Below are 17,304 nucleotides of genomic sequence, written 5' to 3'. Positions count from 1 at the left end.
ATATAGGCGTAATCCTTATTATTTATATAAAGTTTCTACATGTTATAGGTTGTCAGTCTTACTTTCAGTACTTATTTATTAGTATGCATGCATAGTATAACTTCTTTGTTGTCCATAATGAATTAGCATATGATAAAGTCAACATTATCATAATTTGTTAGGTATGGCCTTGACTCTATGTAGCAAATATACATCATATAGATACTCTACATGGTGAGAATAAGAAGAATTTAGTAGTATGAGAGACGTTTTCGAGAGTATATATATATGTCATATTTTTTCAATCCAAAGTACAAAAAATAACTACAAAATAAAATAATAGTAAACATGTATAATCCTGATCAATCTCATACTCTTGATCTTCTACCTTGACATGAAATCATTAAAACGACATGTAATGAGCTAAAAAAACCTAACAAGTTATTAAATCCTACAAGTGAGCTCAAATCTAGGTAAAAAAGGAATATGCATATCATCGATCAATTTATAACAATAGAAATCAATATAAAAATAGTAAAACTTACATATAATAGCAATAAAGTTTGTAAATGATAAAATAGTATGGTACACATGCCAATAAAGCCTTATAGTATACAAATCAGTAAATTAAGTAGTATAGGTGTCATAAATAAAATAGTCTTAATAGAAGTACTATTTAATCATTAAGAAAATCACATACATTAGTAGAATCAAAACCTCGATGAAGACCATAAAAACCATAATCACAATATTAGTAAGTCCCATAATTAGTGACAATAGATCAATAACAAGTAATAGTATCAATGAATCAATATCAAAATGAGTGATTTAGTAACAGTAAAGCAGTGCATTAGCAATAATAATAAATTTGTACGGTGACAATAAATCAGTGCAATAACATTAAAGTCGTACTGTGATAATCAATCAGTAACATACATTTCAATAACACACTAAACAAGTAAAGAGTCCTTGCAGAATGGTGTTTTTATAATAATAAGTTAATTGTTAGTAATCCTTAGCTCTATAAACAAAGTCGTCACTCCTTACATCTTTTTATAGTAATAACTCCTTATAACTCTCAAATAATGAATCACATGAATTAGTAAAAGATAACACCAAACCACATTATTTAAAGAAAAGTCTATTGGTTCATCATCTTATACATGTCAACTAGTCTTCAATCAAAGTCAGTAAAATAAGCTTTTACTTGTCTCCACATATATTATCATAATATTTTATAATAGCAATAGTGACAAGCTATTACTCAATCGCATACTAGTATTCATTCCCAATGCATATTTTAACAATATGCATATAATAAACTATTATTTTATATTTTAAAAAAATTTCAACAAAATACAATATCTTTCATTCTATCCGATTAAATTTAGAAATATTACTATCAAAATGTTTAGAATATCCAATATAATAACATATAAAAAGTTACGCACCGAATGTTCAATAAAATATGAAAAAATGCAGTAAAATCAATTTTGATAAGAATTCAGTGATCAAAATCTTTATATATATATATATATATATGATTGAGTCACTTGTCTCAATTGGAACAATTTTCGTTAAGACGATAAAGCGGGTCGACGACCAAAATTGGATTGGATTTCTTCCATTCTCTCTCTTTTTTTCCCTTCCCTCCTCCCAGTGTCCTTGCTCGATAAGTAGTAATAGTTAGAGCAAAACAAGGATGTTGAGTGGAGAGAAATATATAAATGATTTTTAGTGGGCAACGCAACCACATACCGCCATAGCGCCACTGCATAGTGCCACAGAGTTGCATATCAAATCTAGAATCACTGAAAAACAAAGGCTTCAATAATTTTGTATATTTTTATGTTTTATGCATTTTAATTTGATAAAAAATTACAAAAATGGCTATGTCTAGATTTTTAGCAAGCTTTCAATCCAAAAATCATAGCTTCTAATTTAATCTGTGAAAATTTACAGGGTGATGGAGGTCAGAGTAATCGTAGTTGACAAGTGATAGAGGTTGGAGGGACCGTAGTTTACAATCGATGGTGGTTGGAGGGATTGTATTCGACATACTATGGTTATCAGAAGGTTGCAGAGGTCGGACAAAGGCTTGACGATGGCTACCATATGGAGTCCGATAATGATGGTCAGATAGAGGTCCAACATTGGTGGCTTGGTGGCGCAGGTTCGTCGATAGTGGTGTCAGGTTGGAGCTTCAGAATTCTTTAAGCCTCAGAGTTCTCTTGAGTCTCTAGCCAGGAGTCTAAGCCCCCCAAAAAGTCCAAGCCCCCTTTTCATGTGAGAAGAAAAAGTTTATTTATAGATTTTGAAAGTAACATGCTCTGTAAAAATGAAGAAGATTCATGCTAAATTTGGAGTGCTCCATCAGACGGTCCATACCAACTCTCTTGATCATGGCGTGTTTGTGCAACATTTAAGTACCTTAATGATATCAGAATTAATCAATTTTTGGCTCGTTGGATTTGTCTAGTCGAGTCGCTCGATTTGACTATAAGCATGCTATATTTGGATGTCATTTGGTCATCTAATTAATGCACTAAAGCTTTCAAATATGTTTTTGATCTCTTGATTTGAGCCCACTTGAACTCGGATTGAACCAATTTTGTCTCATTGAGACATGCAATTTGATCATAAGTTTGTTGGAATTGGAGTTTAAATGATCCTGTATTTAATTTTGTAAGTTATTAACTTGGTTATGCCTCAAAATTCGTGCTTAATTAAAGCTGATTTTTTGTGACACATCACTAATAATATATGATATTAAGAATTGCTAATAAAATGATATATTTTATTCTATAATGATTACAATAAATATATATATATATATATATATTAGTTGCAAATTGCAAGTCACTTTCGTTTCTCCGGCTTTACTTGTAACATATAATTCCCAAGAGGGTAAAGGTGAAGACTAATTCTCTCTCTCCACCGAAACCGATCGGCCCTCTGTTGTAGCCGCCGCCGTGCTTCCCCGTCTTTTCTTTTCCGAGCAACTCCTCGGATTTAAAGGGACGAAATCTCGAACAGACGGTTTCCGTGGAAAGGAGTCCGAGGCTTGATATCTGCTTGTTCACTTACCAAAGGTCCTGAGGTATGTCGCTGCGTTACTCTAATTTGCACGGTGAATCGATAGTGGGATCGTGAAAACTGGGAACCGCTTGATATCGATTTCATGTATTTTGTTATATTTATACTTTTTTCCTGTGTTTAATTGGTGCAAACTGTTATCCTAATAGCGTTTGTCAGATCGGTGGCCAGGATTGCATTTCCAGGTACTGGAATGTGAAGTTTAATGTATGAGGATTTTTGATATAAAGTCAAATGGTTTGACATGTTCCTCGTTGAAAGAAGTAATTAGTTGAATCCTTCTATGGTGAAAGTTTAAGACGTGGAACTGTATTGTCCAAGCCGGACAAAGAGGAAAACGACCAAGGGGAGGCGGGCACCTGGGCGATCTTGATCTTCGGTGCAAGAAGTTGGAGACAAAGGAAGAAGTAAACGAAGTAGAGGAAATTGAGCGACATATAGCTTCGATGAAGAATAAATCAACAAAGATAGAAGAGTGAGCTGCCTGGCTGACTTTGGCGTCAAAGAATAACTCATTTATTCACAGGAAAAATAAATTGCACAATCTGTCAACATAAATAAATTATAAAAAAGATCTGGATTCAAATATCACGATGTGGATAATTGCCCAGCCCCTTCCATGAATGAAGAAGAAGAAGAAGAAAATATCTCCTTATTTATGGACAATTTATCTTTTCAACAAAGAGGATTTTTTGAACAACTGGTTCAAATCCCTTTCTTTTATTTGTTTATAGTTTTTCCTTATTTTTTTATCCTTTAATTGTAATCAAATGCTGGGCTATAGGAGGACTCTATCTTCTATTTATAAATATAGCTTCAATGAACAAAAAAGGCTAGTGAACTTTAAATTTTTTTTTTCTAATAATAACATGGTATTAGAGCATCGATTTTTAATCCCTATCCCTCCATCGAGATGAAGGTTCAATATGCCCTCATTTGCATGTCTTGCTTCGGTGCCTCATCTTTATGCATTATCTTCAACATCGTGGTTGGGCTAATGCTATATTGTCTTTGCCTGACATATCTGTGGATTAGAACCCCTACAAACATAAAACCTCTCCATCATTTATAAGCTTCACACTCCCACTAGTCTCCTTCCAGCGCTTTCTTATTGCCAAAAAGTTGCAAATTGTCTACTTCTGTCTATACTTTGCCTTCATGCATCCAATTTTTGCGTTCGTGCGTCTACTTCTTGCACCCTCCTTTTGTGTCCATGCATCTCCTTCATGTTTTTTCCTTTTTCTCCTGCACATCTTCTAACATTTTTCTTACATGCCTTTGCATATTATTCGCCCAACTTGCTTTGACCTTGCAAGTCCCTCTCTGTGCTTGCCGAGTCTTCACGTGTTCTATGGCTGAATTATTGTGCACAAGTCTCATTTCCATGCTTGCTTCTTTGTGGCGCTTGTGAATCTTGCTTTTGAGTCTAGTTTTCCTTCCATACACTATTTGGTTTCGACCTATGATCCATTTTGGTGTGCCTACAACTATATGTAAAACTAGTTTTAGAACTTAGATGAAAAATGCATTTTTTTAAAAAATTATTGTGGATATTTTAGACTTTTTCCCTACTTACAAAGCTGGACAATAGCTTCCATACAAGGACGATACTTTATTAAATCTGATTGTAGAAAACTTATTACCATGAAATTTTTTGAAAAACAATATTCAAGTTATAGCCAAATAAAAGTGTGATATTTGTCTGGAAAGCAAAGCATTGAAAAAGCTGCCCAAACGGACCATTAGTCTAGTGAGCTACGACGATGAAAAAATACGATAATAATAATGAAAATAATAGTTCCACCATAGAAATTACGTGCAATCCTGAGCATTCATCACCAATAACTTAAGTGGAATCAAATGCTCCATCCTCCTAATCATTGGGTATAAACTCAACAAACAAAATTACACTTAATGGTCTCAATCTATTATGATGTTTGTATGTGGAATGGGGAAGGAAGATTACCTCATTGGAGCCGGTAAAGCTATTCCTCCACATACAGCTGATCCAAGATTTATGTTTGAAAATTAGAAAACAGCATGGTAATGTTATGGTTGATTGGTTCTATGACTAATGAAATTGGTGAAAAATTTATCTGCTATAAGACTGCTAAAGAGATATGGGATATAACGAAGGAAGCATACTTCGACAAAGACAATACATCATTGATTTTTTAGATCAAGAGAACACTCCATGTTTTAATGCAATGTGATTTATGTGTGATAGAATACTTTAATATTCTGAAAAGAAATGAGCAATAACTTTATATTCTTGAAAAACTAAAGTTAAAATTTCCTAAGGGCAACCTATAATGCAAAAAAGTTATTGAAAAATACTGGATTTTTAATTTTTACTCAACCTCAATAAAGATTTTGATAAAGTTTGATGAAGAATACTTAACAATACTCCATTGCCTAGCCTCTAAATGGAGAAGAAAGTAAGAAAAAGGTGATGTTTGGATCTCAAAATGAAGAAAGTAAGAAAAATGTGATATTTGGATCTCAAAACATCACCCCAATCGCTGAATGCCCTACCCTAATTGCCAGAGGATCCTAATTTAGTAAATGCAATTTACAAAGAGAAGAAAGACTATGGTTCGAGTATTATAAAAAATTTGGACAAACTATGGAGACTTGTTGAATAATTCATGGAAAATTTGCCGATTGGAAGCCATCAAACACTCTCGGCAAAGGCAATTATGGCAACATTGCAATCACTATGAAACTCAAACCTGCATCGAGCCAGGTCCATTTACAAGGACGAATTGGGACTCATAGAAAAAAGTTCTTAGCAATTTACAAGTTTAGCAATATTTGTTACCCAGTACAAGAAGGTATGATGTAAGCTCCTTAAATATTAAGTTCGAAATTTCAACTACATGAGTTGTGAAATTAAGTGCATCATATTACATGACTGGTGATGCTTATATATTGCATAAATATGGCTCATGGAATGACAATCTTATTGTCTGAATTCTGAATTGCTTATGGGTCACTCTCAAAAATGATTTATATAGGATAAGTCATTATTTCAAATAATCGAACCCTTAAATTTGTTCTTTTTGTTCTAAATTTAAATTGCAATTTGATGTTCATAAGCAAATTTATAAGAGATCTTAATTGTGTCATTATATTTTTTTTCCAAATTTTTGTGGATTCCAACACTTAGATTTGGGGAAGATGACAAAGCTAGCATGTGTGTCGATAACTTTTTTCTGAGAGTTGATAATCCTTAAAGAAAAGCACAAACAATAATTATTTGGCTCTCTTTTAGCAGTAATAAATATTATTCCGCCCTTGTTGTGACATTATTGGTTAGGCCATCCAAATTTCTTTTCTCTTGAAAAAATTATTTTCCTTATTATTCAATGACAAGCCAATATCTTTCCAGTAAGAGATTTATCAACCATCTAAGTATTTTTGCAATAACTATCTAAATTAACCTTACAAAATGACCTTTCCTTTTTGCTGATACAGCCATATTTAAGGACCTTCTAGAATCAATAGCATTACAAGATCTAAGTGGTTTGCCATCTTTATTGATAAACACACCAAATTTATATAAATATTTTTTGATGAAAGAAGAGCAGAAGTTGGGAAAAAATTTAGATTTACAACAAGATGTTTCTTCATAACCAACAATAGTAGAGAATACTACCCACGCAATTTTTGAATAAGGGATTGTGAATCGAAGTTTTTGTGCTAATAACATCTCAAAAAATGAAATTTTGGGAAGGAAAAAACGACACCTATTGGAATTTTCCAGATCCCTTATGCTATCTTCTCATATTCAGATGCATTTTTTGGGTGAAGTTGTTTTTATTGTAACATATCTCATCAACGAAATGCCGTCTCGTGTTGTGAACTTTAACACCCTCCATGTGAAACACTTCTTATTACATTTCTAAACATAAAAATAGTCTCCATTTCAATCCAGCTATTTTTTCTTACATACATTGAATCAACTTGACCTAAAGCCTCTCAAAGGAATATTTCTGATGAGGACATCAGAAGATCAACGGCTGCGATCTAGAGTTTATATTATTTTATTTATTTTTATGTCTTATGTACTAGTTATTAATGTTTTTCCCATTTTACCATTAGGAGTGATCAAGTGGTGTTGTAGCCCGAAGGGCATTTTAGTCTTTGTTATTTTTCTTTTCATGAGGCCTACTTATAGGCTAGCTTTATTGTATTGAGGATGAATTATTGATAATGAAAATTTTATGTTCTTGTTGATCTCTTAGTGAGTTCATGTTGATCTCTTAGTGAGTTCATGAGAGGAGAAGCCCGAGGAGGGTGATTTGCAATACCCGTCAATCTTGATGGATTCCAAGGTTCGCGGTTCTCTTATCTTTCGTTTCTTTTAATTTTTTCTTGCATCGAATCTCCTCCCCAAACTTCCCATCCGCCGGCCTCCTACTCCCCATCCCCTTCCCCTCCCTCACAAACCCGAGCCAACTTTCACTGGTCCGCCACCCCCTTAGTCGTCCCAAACCACCGGCCACAAGTCCGGCCACCGGCCAGCCCTCTGCTCTCCCCCTCCACTTGTTCCAACCGCCGGCCCACCCACTATAATCCTCCAAATTCGAGTTTTGAAATTCAAATTCTGTCATAAATACTTTCCTAAATTATCTCTATATGATTTAGGAGGGAATCCCTGTTGGCAATCAATTTATTTTGAATTTCAAAACTCCTTCCTAAGAGAGTTAAGTCCCATTAGGAAGTTTCTTATTATTTGAGTCAAATCTGAAATTAAATTCAGATTTGATTAAAAATACATTAACTTCCTTGGAGCCCACATACTAATCACAAAATCGCTCTCTCCTCTCTACATGGCCGGGCCCCTCTCCCCCATTAATTCTCCTTTATCCTTGCCTCAATCAATCAACATTTAAGCCCCCAATTAAGGAGGATTAAATGCCCTTCCCTATTACATTTAGATTTCAAATTTTAAATATCTTTCCCTCCAAAAGCTCCCCCATAATTGGGAATTCAGAATCCGGCTGACCATAAATCTGAATTTAATTTCAGATAATTTTAATCTCCCTTTTTTCCCTCCATCCAAACCTGAGCACCAAAGCCAAGTGACGTCTCCCCATACTTTAGCCGGCCCCTATTGCTTGCTGCCCTCTGTTTTTGGGCAGTTACTGCTTGGTAGCCTATGATCCCAGCAAGATTAACTTCCTGCCAAGCGATTCCCAAGACTGCCAGAGCTTGTCTACAACCTCCGTTAATGCATAGCTGCTGTCCGAGCTTACTAGGAGTCAGCTACACTGCTGCCGATCAGATTTATGCGCTCCCATGCATGCAAGCAAGCCCCTGAATTCATCCCATCACTGTCTAGACCTTCCATGGTTGCTGTTTAGAGCTTCGAACACCTGAAACCTGCTGTTCAGGCAACCTGGAACGTGTAATTGTGAATTGCAAGGTGGTTCCTTATCATTGATGTGAGCTCTCTTCCCACTCTTATATCGTCTAACTCTACTTCAATTGTGGAATTATTGAGTCATAAAGAATTGTGTTAACTTCCTTCGCTAGACCCTCATGATTAAGAGAGTGATTAAGAGGATGACTTCATGGTAACTAATCTCATTGTTAGTTTAGGGATTATCGTTGAAAATCAACCACGAACGCAATGTTAGATTAATTGATTGTTTTACTACTTTAACTCCTACACATATGATTTAGCCTAAGCTGGTTTTATCGCCTTATTGTTTTTATCGTAGCGTTTAAATCAGCATAAGTTTTATTTAACATTGTTCTTAAAATATTAAGCGTGCAAATTTCTTTAAACAACTCATCTTCACATGTACGTTTTACATCAATTTCCCATGTATTCTCCAAATAAAAAATGGTTACAAGTTCTATTTGCCATTAACAAGAAAGTTAAACAACTCTGTTGATGTGATAATTCTTTGAGAATTAGCCCTACTATCCCACACCTTCAATCTAGGGGGAGAATCCTATCACAAGATAACATGAACTTTTGAAAAATGGTAATATTGAGCAATCTCAAATAAGCACCTTTAACTCATACTCTAATACTGAACTGCCTCAATCCTAGACACAAAATTCTTAATCAATATAATACCTAACTATCATTGCAAATGTTTAAATTGATGTTCTATTTCTTAAATGTTTTATGTTGATATGAAGGAAATATGAGCACCATTCTAAAATGTTTTAATTGTCCGAAGCAATATTTTTTTATTAATTGATATTGTATGAAATGAAAAATGAATAGAAAGTAAACTATATATGTGTGTTTGTATGTGCATGCTGAATTACAAAGTTCATTTCTTTGTGTTATTAGCTAAGGATGTAATATACTTATGCACGGAAATGAAAATGACGAAGGTTTACTCGCCCTTCAGGGCTAAGTCTGGAAAATGTTATGAGAAGGTGTCTTTAATGGTGCACATTTAAACGGTGACTCTTATGATGAGCATATGATAAGATAAGATAAAACAAGATATGAAAATGATTAGAAAAGCTAACATTTTTTTGTTCTGCCATTATTATAATTACATTATTGTACTGTTCATGAAAAAGAAATGATATTGGTTTGTTTAAAAAGACTTGAATGCATGAAGTTTTCTAAATTCTAGAATTAGTATGATTTAGAAGTATAATTAGCAAGTTGTTTTACTTATCCTTTGGTAACTATTAACTATTTTCAGGAAAATCCCCTTTTAACTTAAGTGGATGAAAGGAAAGGATTCGTGTACAACTGAAGGATTACATCAAAAATTAGGTATTGTATTGAAGTTATTTTAATTTGTAAAAATATGTATTAAGTAGTTATAGAGAAAAGATATGTGGTGTACTAGACGAAATGTTCATAAATAAAACATTATGGTTTTGTTGGCTCTTTTCTATTTGGAAGATTTTTACTTTAAATTTATGTGAGAATTTTTAAATTTTCATCTGACTGTTTGTTTTCACCTTGGTACTTGAGTTCCCGGGGTGGTCATGAAAGCCTGTCATATTACGGTTTAAATTTTCTTATGCAAATATAATGTGTTGAAAAAAATAATTAAACCAACATCCAAAAAATCACTCGATGAATGCTATTTGAAAAACAAGTGTAGAAATTAATGTAGATGAAGGATCTTTGTTCTTCTATTTGACATCAACAATTATGATTTAGGATAATGGAAGTCACTCGCATAATTGAAATTTCATTAAAATAACATAAATTCAAATTATAGCAGATCTAAATAAACATATCTCACTTTCAACCAACAACAACAACATCAAGCCTTTACAAGACTACGTGGGGTCGGCTACATGAATCATTTTTTCTAATGTGTCATATTAAGAATCAAATTCTCATTTAAATCAATATAAAAATGCCATTTTTTATATTTTCTAAGTCTTTTTTGGTCTACCTCTATATTTCTAACATAAGGCAAACTAATACATCTACTCTTCTAGTCAGGTCATCGGAAGGTCAACGTTTTATCTGACCAAACCATCTTAAGATGACTCTCTTTAATCTTACTTTCAACCAAGAATGAAAAAAATGACGAATAAAGAGAAGAAGAAACTAAATAAAAGATGTCACCATAAAAACAAACCTCATGCTTATTCAAGGAGATTATCTCGAAATTCAAGTCTCACACTTGATCAACAATTAAAATCTTGAAAGAAAAAGTAGCTTGCACGTCCATATTTTTTTTTTTCGAGTCATAGGATTATATTTATTGTTAAATCCCAGCCCCCCATTCCAAAGATGATCCAACGGCTATGAACAATAATCCGTGGGAAGATCGCCTGTATCACATTAATTTACTTCCATAGCTAGGCAGCTGATTTAGGAATGAATATATTACAAATTATTCTGTAATTATTTAGAGATATTTGTTTCTTTATCAATGCACATTGTATAGATCTATAAATAGGGAGTATGTTGCATAATAAAATTCAAGTTTTTTCCCTCTTCAATCCTCTAAAACTAATATGGTATCTGAGACAACGACCTTCATTATCGTCAAAGAACGATCATAGATCGCCGAAGAAGAAAAGAGGAAGGAGAAGACCGACGCTACCAGGCCCAATTCCAGGAGATTGCCAGAAGTTGCCACCAGAAGCATGTAGCCTTGTCGACGACGACTCCAGATGCTGTCGAAGACAGAAGCGCCTACACCAACTCCAAACATTGTCGAAGATAGAGGCGGGAGCGACTCACACGTACGGAAGACCGGCCCTCCCATGCCCTAGCCGCGACTCCAATTGTGCCGAAGAAGTTCGCGACGTGCTGCTCGATCCGAGCCTTTAAAACTTGGTTTGGTTTGGTTTTTTTATTAAACCAAGAAGTGAAAAGAAAAAAAAACCCTCTAAAAAAAATTCCTCTGATCGACAAAGGGGCATACCAGAGACTTGTGGGGAAATTAATTGACCTTTTCCACACCAGACCGGATATAACATTCGTTGTAAGCATGGTCAATTAGTTTATACGGAATCCAAAATAGGCTAATATGCAATCAGTAGATAGGATACAACACTACCTTAAGGGAAACATAGGGAAAGGGATTCTCTTTAAAAGAAATCACATAATAACTGTAGAAGCATACGCTGATGCGGATTATGCAGGTTCACCAGTTGATAGAAGATCTACCTTTGGATACTGCACATTTCTTGGAGGTAACCTAGTTACATGGAGAAGCAAGAAACAGAATGTGGTGGTAAGATCTAGTGTAGAAGCAGAATATAGAGATCTAGTGTAGAAGCAGAATATAGAGCTATGGCCTTGGGAATATGTGAGTTACTATGGATCAAAGTAGTTTTTGAAAACTTAAGGATAAAGTGGTATTATCCCATGAAGCTACATTGTGACAACAAATCAACAATCAGCATAGCCCACAATCCAGTCCAGCATGACAGGACCAAACACATAGAAGTGGATATACATTTTATTAAAGAAAAAATTAGACAACATTCTAGTATGTATCAATTATGTATCGTCGAAAGATCAACTTGTAGACATCCTTACCAAATGATTGGATAACTTTGCCTTTATCAGAATGATTGCCAAGCTGGGAATGACAAATTTATGTTCCCCAGCTTGAGGGGGAGTTAAATCCCAGCCCCCTGTTCCAAAGATGATCCCATGGCTATGAACAATAATTCGTGGGAAGATTTCCTAGATCACATTAAATTCCTTCCATAGCTTGGCAGCTGATTTAGGAATGATTGTATTACTCATAATTTTGTAATTATTTAGAGTTTTTTATTTCTTTATCAATGCACCTTGTATAGATCTATAAATAGGGAGTATGTTGCATAATAAAATTCAATCTTTTTTCCTCTTGAATCCTCTAAAACTAACATGGCCTTTAAATAGGTCTTCACAAATTGAGACCACTAATAAAAATAAAATTCCCAGAGAGTGTTAAATCCCATCCCCCCATTCTAAAGGCCGATGATCGACAATAAAGATCATTTTCCCTAAAAAAAATTTCCTCTGATCGACAATCAAGGACTATAATATATAAAAAAACTTTTTTGATCTTTAGTTTCGACAATAAAGGCCGAAAAATAAAAATATATGCCTTTTTTTTTGTTTATCGGGAAGCCTTCATTGCTACCCAAGGACATAAGATAAGTCTTCATTCAACTCCATAATGTCAGAAATTAATTCTTCCAAGAGCATTGACCAAATTGAGGAGTCTATGGTGCACCAAGGACGAGGTGACCTCCAAAGCATGCAACATTCCTATCGTCTCAATGGGAACAACTACATAAAGTGGTCTCAAATTGCAAAGACCTATTTAAAGGGGAAAGGAAAAATACGCCACCTTCTTGGAGGACCAAGAGAAGGAGATTCTAATTTTTGGGCTTGGGATGAAGCAGACTCCATGATTATGTCATGGTTGTGGAATTCCATGACTCCAGAAATTAGCGATACATTCATGTTCCTTTTTACTAAAAATGACTTATAAGATACTGCCATACAGACCTCCAAAGTTCGGGATGCGGCTCAAATATTTGAAATTTAAGCCAAAGTAGGAAGCACAAAGCAAGGGAGCAAGACCGTGACAGAGTATGCCACCCTTCTACAAAATCTATGACAAGAACTTGATCACTACATATGCTTAGAAAATAGATGCCCGGAAGATGCTGCGATCCTAAAGAACTTTATTGAAAAAGATAGAGTTTATGATTTTGTTGTAGGATTAAATACAAAATTTGATCATGTTAGAGTACAGATTCTCAACAAAGAGGAGGCGCTATCACTTAATAAAAACAATTTCTCTCATCTGCGTGGAAGAAAGCAGACGAGAAGTGATGTTAGAACCAAATGTTGTTGAAAGTTCAACAATGGTTATGAATAGAGAATCATCATGGAAGGAGAAATGTAAATATTTCTCAAAATTCAAAGACAGAGACTCACTTTGGTGTAGTTATTGCAAGAAGTCAAGACACATAAAAGAAACATGCTGGAAAATACGTGAAAATTCCCCCAATAAGGAGTGGAATTAAAGAACTGAAACAAGGAGCACATCACATGCCAACAACAGTACAAGTCAGCCCAACCCAGAAGCACAGTCAAGCCTTTGAGAACTCAATAAAGAAGACATTAATAAAATGAAATGACTCATAGTATCAATAAACTGAAACGACTCATGGTATCTCTTGAAAAATCAAATGCATCTTCACTTGCACTCTCATGTAAGTTTTTGATTTTTATTAGTTTAAGTGCCTCTAGAAATTATTTCAAGGAATTATGAATCATTGACTCTGGAGCCACATATCACATGACCCACTCACCTACCCACTTCATCAACTATACTCCTTGCCCAATCAACAAGAAAATCATCATTGCTGATTGTTCTCTTACCACGGTAGCAGACCAAGGAGACATAACATTATCTCCCTCACTCACCCTAAAAAATGTGCTCCACGTATCTTAATTATCCTCAATCCTAATATCAATACAAAAACTTACCAATGACCATAATTGTCAAGCTTTATTTAACCCTACTTATTACTTATTTCAGGGCAGAGATCGAGAAAGAAGATTGTACTTGCTAAGGAGAAAGCTGGACTGTACTACCTGGAAGAACTAAACCAATCTAAAAATAGCTGCTCTATATTATCCCTAGTTGATAAAAATTCAACTATTTGACTTAATCATTATAGGTTAGGACACCAATCTTTTGATGTCCTACGACATGTATTTGCAACTTTTTCAAAAAATAGAAAATAAACATTTTTATTGTGAAACTTGTGAGTTAGCCAAACATAAAAGAACTTCATTCCCAAATAAAAATGAGAGATGTGATACTCCTCTACGACATGTATTTGCAATATCTCTAGGGCATGCTGGTTTGTATCGTTTATTGATGATTGCACTAGAGTCTCTTTAATACATCTCCTTAAAAATAAATCTGATGCTAGCATCATTCTTCCTATTTTTCATACCATGATAAAAAATCAATTCGGGATAAAAATAAGGAGATTTCGCTCCGATAATACTAAATACTATTTTAACCAAACACTTTCCTCTTACTTCAAAAGTAAAGGGATCATCCATGAGTCCTCTTGCATTCACACCCCACAACAAAATAGGGTTACATAGAGAAAAAATGGTCACCTTTTAGCATCCACTCGAGCTTTTCTATTCCACCACAATACACCCAAATCCTATTGGGGGGAAGCCCTCCTAATTGCAGTTTATCTCACAAATCGACTACCTTCAACAACCCTAAGACTTCAATGTAGATTTTGTCCTCATTTTACCCTAAGTTTCGAACCTATCATTACCTTACACCAAAAATCTTTGGGTGCACTGCTTATATTCATATTCACAACCAAAATAGAGGAAAACTAGATACATGAGCACTCAAATGCATCTTTGATGGCTATTCAGCTACCCAAAAATGTTACAAGTATTATCATCCACCTATAAGTAAAACCCTTGTCTCTGTTGACACTACCTTTGATGAACAAAATTCATTTCAAGCCTCATCTTCAGGGGGAGATTGAACTTGAGGAATATGAGAAAAATAAACTAGCATCTCTAGACCTTCCTCCACTACCTCAAACCAATCCAACTGAAAACCATGATAGGAAAACAAAAGATAAACTACCATTAGATTTGGGTAGGTATACTCCAGACGTACAAGTTCAGATTGTGCTATAAAGTAGATCCAAGAATCTGAACCATCTCCTGGAAATAAGGTAAGCTCACCACCTCCCTTATATCCTATTAGCAACTCTATATCCCTCAACAACTTCTCATCCGCACACAAATATTTCTTGGTTACACTAGAAGATATCCATATTCCTCAAGATATTTCGGAGGCCATATTTGATGAAAATGGGAAAAATGTCATGATAGATGAAATGCAGGCCCTAGAAAAGAACAATACATGGGAGATCATCAATCTTTCGAAAGGAAAAAAACCAATTGACTGCAAATGGGTGTTTTCTGTAAAATACAAAGCTGACGGTACACTGGAAATGTACAAAGCAAGACTAGTGGCAAAAAGATATACTCAAACTTATGACATTGACTAAGAAACCTTTGCACCTGTAGCCAAGATGAACACGATCGTGATCCCACTTTCAATAGCAGCTAAGTACAACTGGCTTCTGGAACAACTAGATGTAAAAAATGCATTCCTACATGGAGACTTGGAGGAAGAGATATTCATAAAAATACCATTAGGATTTAAGGAAGAATTTGGAGGTGACAAGGTATGCAGGTTGAGAAAAGCCTTATACGGGCTAAAACAATCACCAAGGGCCTAATTTGGAAGATTCTCAAATTTCATGCTTCTTTATGGGTATCGATATAGTCAAGGGGACCATACACTATTTTTTAAACACTCTGACTCAGGGGGATCCATAATACTATTAGTATATGTGGATGATATTATCCTAACCAGAAATAATGAAGAGGAGATAGATAGTCTAAGAAAATGTCTTACCAAGGAATTTGACATCAAAGAACTTGGTAGACTAAAATACTTTCTCGGAATTGAGGCAGCCCACTCTAGTAAATGAATCTTCATTTCCCAACAAAAATATATCAGAGTGTTTAAAAAATAGTGTATGGTCCCCTTGACTATATTGTATATGTGGATGATATTATCCTAACCAAAAATAATAAAGAGGAGATAGATAGTCTAAGAAAATGTCTTACCAAGGAATTTGACATCAAAGAACTTGGTAGACTAAAATACTTTCTCGGAATTGAAGCAGCCCACTTTAGTAAATGAATCTTCATTTCCCAACAAAAATATATCAAAGATCTTCTAAATGAAACATGTAAACTAGCTTATAAACCAACACCTACACCAGTAGAACCTAATCTTAAACTGAGGGAAGCTAGAGAATATCTAGATGTAGATAAAGGGGCCTACCAAAGACTTGTAGGGAAATCGATTTACCTTTCCCGCACCAGACTAAATATAGCATTCGGTGTAAGCATGGTGAGTAAGTTTATGCAGAACCCAAAGCAGGCTCATATGCAAGCGGTAGACAGGATACTACACTACCTTAAGGGAAACCCAGGGAAAGGGTTTCTCTTTAAAATAAATCATGGAATAACTCTAGAAGCATACACTGATGCGGATTATGCAGGATCACCAGTTGACAGAAGATCTACCTCTGGATACTGCACATTTCTTGGAGGTAACCTAGTTACATGGAGAAGCAATAAACATAATGTGGTGGCAAGATCTAGTGTAGAAGCAGAATATAGAGGTATGACCTTGAGAATATGTGAGTTATTATGGATCAAAATAATTTTAGAAGACTTAAGGATCAAGTGCGATGATCTCATGAAGCTATATTGTGATAACAAATCAACAATCAGCATAGCCCACAATCCAATCTAGCATGACAGGACCAAGCACATAGAAGTGGACAAATATTTTATTAAAGAAAAACTAGACAGCGGTCTAGTATGTATCAATTATGTATCGTCGAAAGATCAACTTGCAGACATCCTTACCAAAGGATTGGACAGCTCTGCCTTTATCAAAATGATTGTCAAGTTGGGAATGACAAATTTATATTCCCCAGCTTGAGGGGAAGTGTTAAATCCCAGCTCCCCGTTCCAAAGATGATCTCACAGCTATGACAGTAATCCATGGGAAGATCGCGTGAATCAAAATAAATTCCTTCCATAACTAGGCAGCTGATTTAGGAATGATTGTATTACTCATTATTATGTAATTATTTAGAGTTATTTGTTTCTTTTTCATTGCACCT

General features: G+C 34.8%; 1 protein-coding gene across 9 annotated transcripts in view; it reads left to right on the top strand.

Moving 5' to 3' along the window:
• The first annotated feature begins 2,853 nt into the window (after window positions 1-2,853).
• Window positions 2,854-17,304, top strand: part of LOC110101426 (E3 ubiquitin-protein ligase MBR2) — a 43,173-nt gene continuing 28,722 nt past the window's right edge. For 7 of the 9 annotated variants that reach the window (XM_020829324.2, XM_028700546.1, XM_028700544.1 and 4 more), the window contains exons 1-2: window positions 2,854-3,079; window positions 9,759-9,832. The gene's annotated coding sequence lies outside the window, so the exon portion shown is untranslated. The remainder of the gene's footprint in view (window positions 3,080-9,758; window positions 9,833-17,304) is intronic. The other 2 variants (XM_020829342.2, XM_028700547.1) reach the window with 1 other exon arrangement.

The sequence above is a fragment of the Dendrobium catenatum genome, unplaced genomic scaffold, assembly GCF_001605985.2.
Source record: "Dendrobium catenatum unplaced genomic scaffold, ASM160598v2 fragScaff_scaffold_1553, whole genome shotgun sequence".
NCBI classification, from domain to species: Eukaryota; Viridiplantae; Streptophyta; class Magnoliopsida; order Asparagales; family Orchidaceae; genus Dendrobium; species Dendrobium catenatum.
This window is presented reverse-complemented; position numbering and strand designations above follow the sequence as displayed.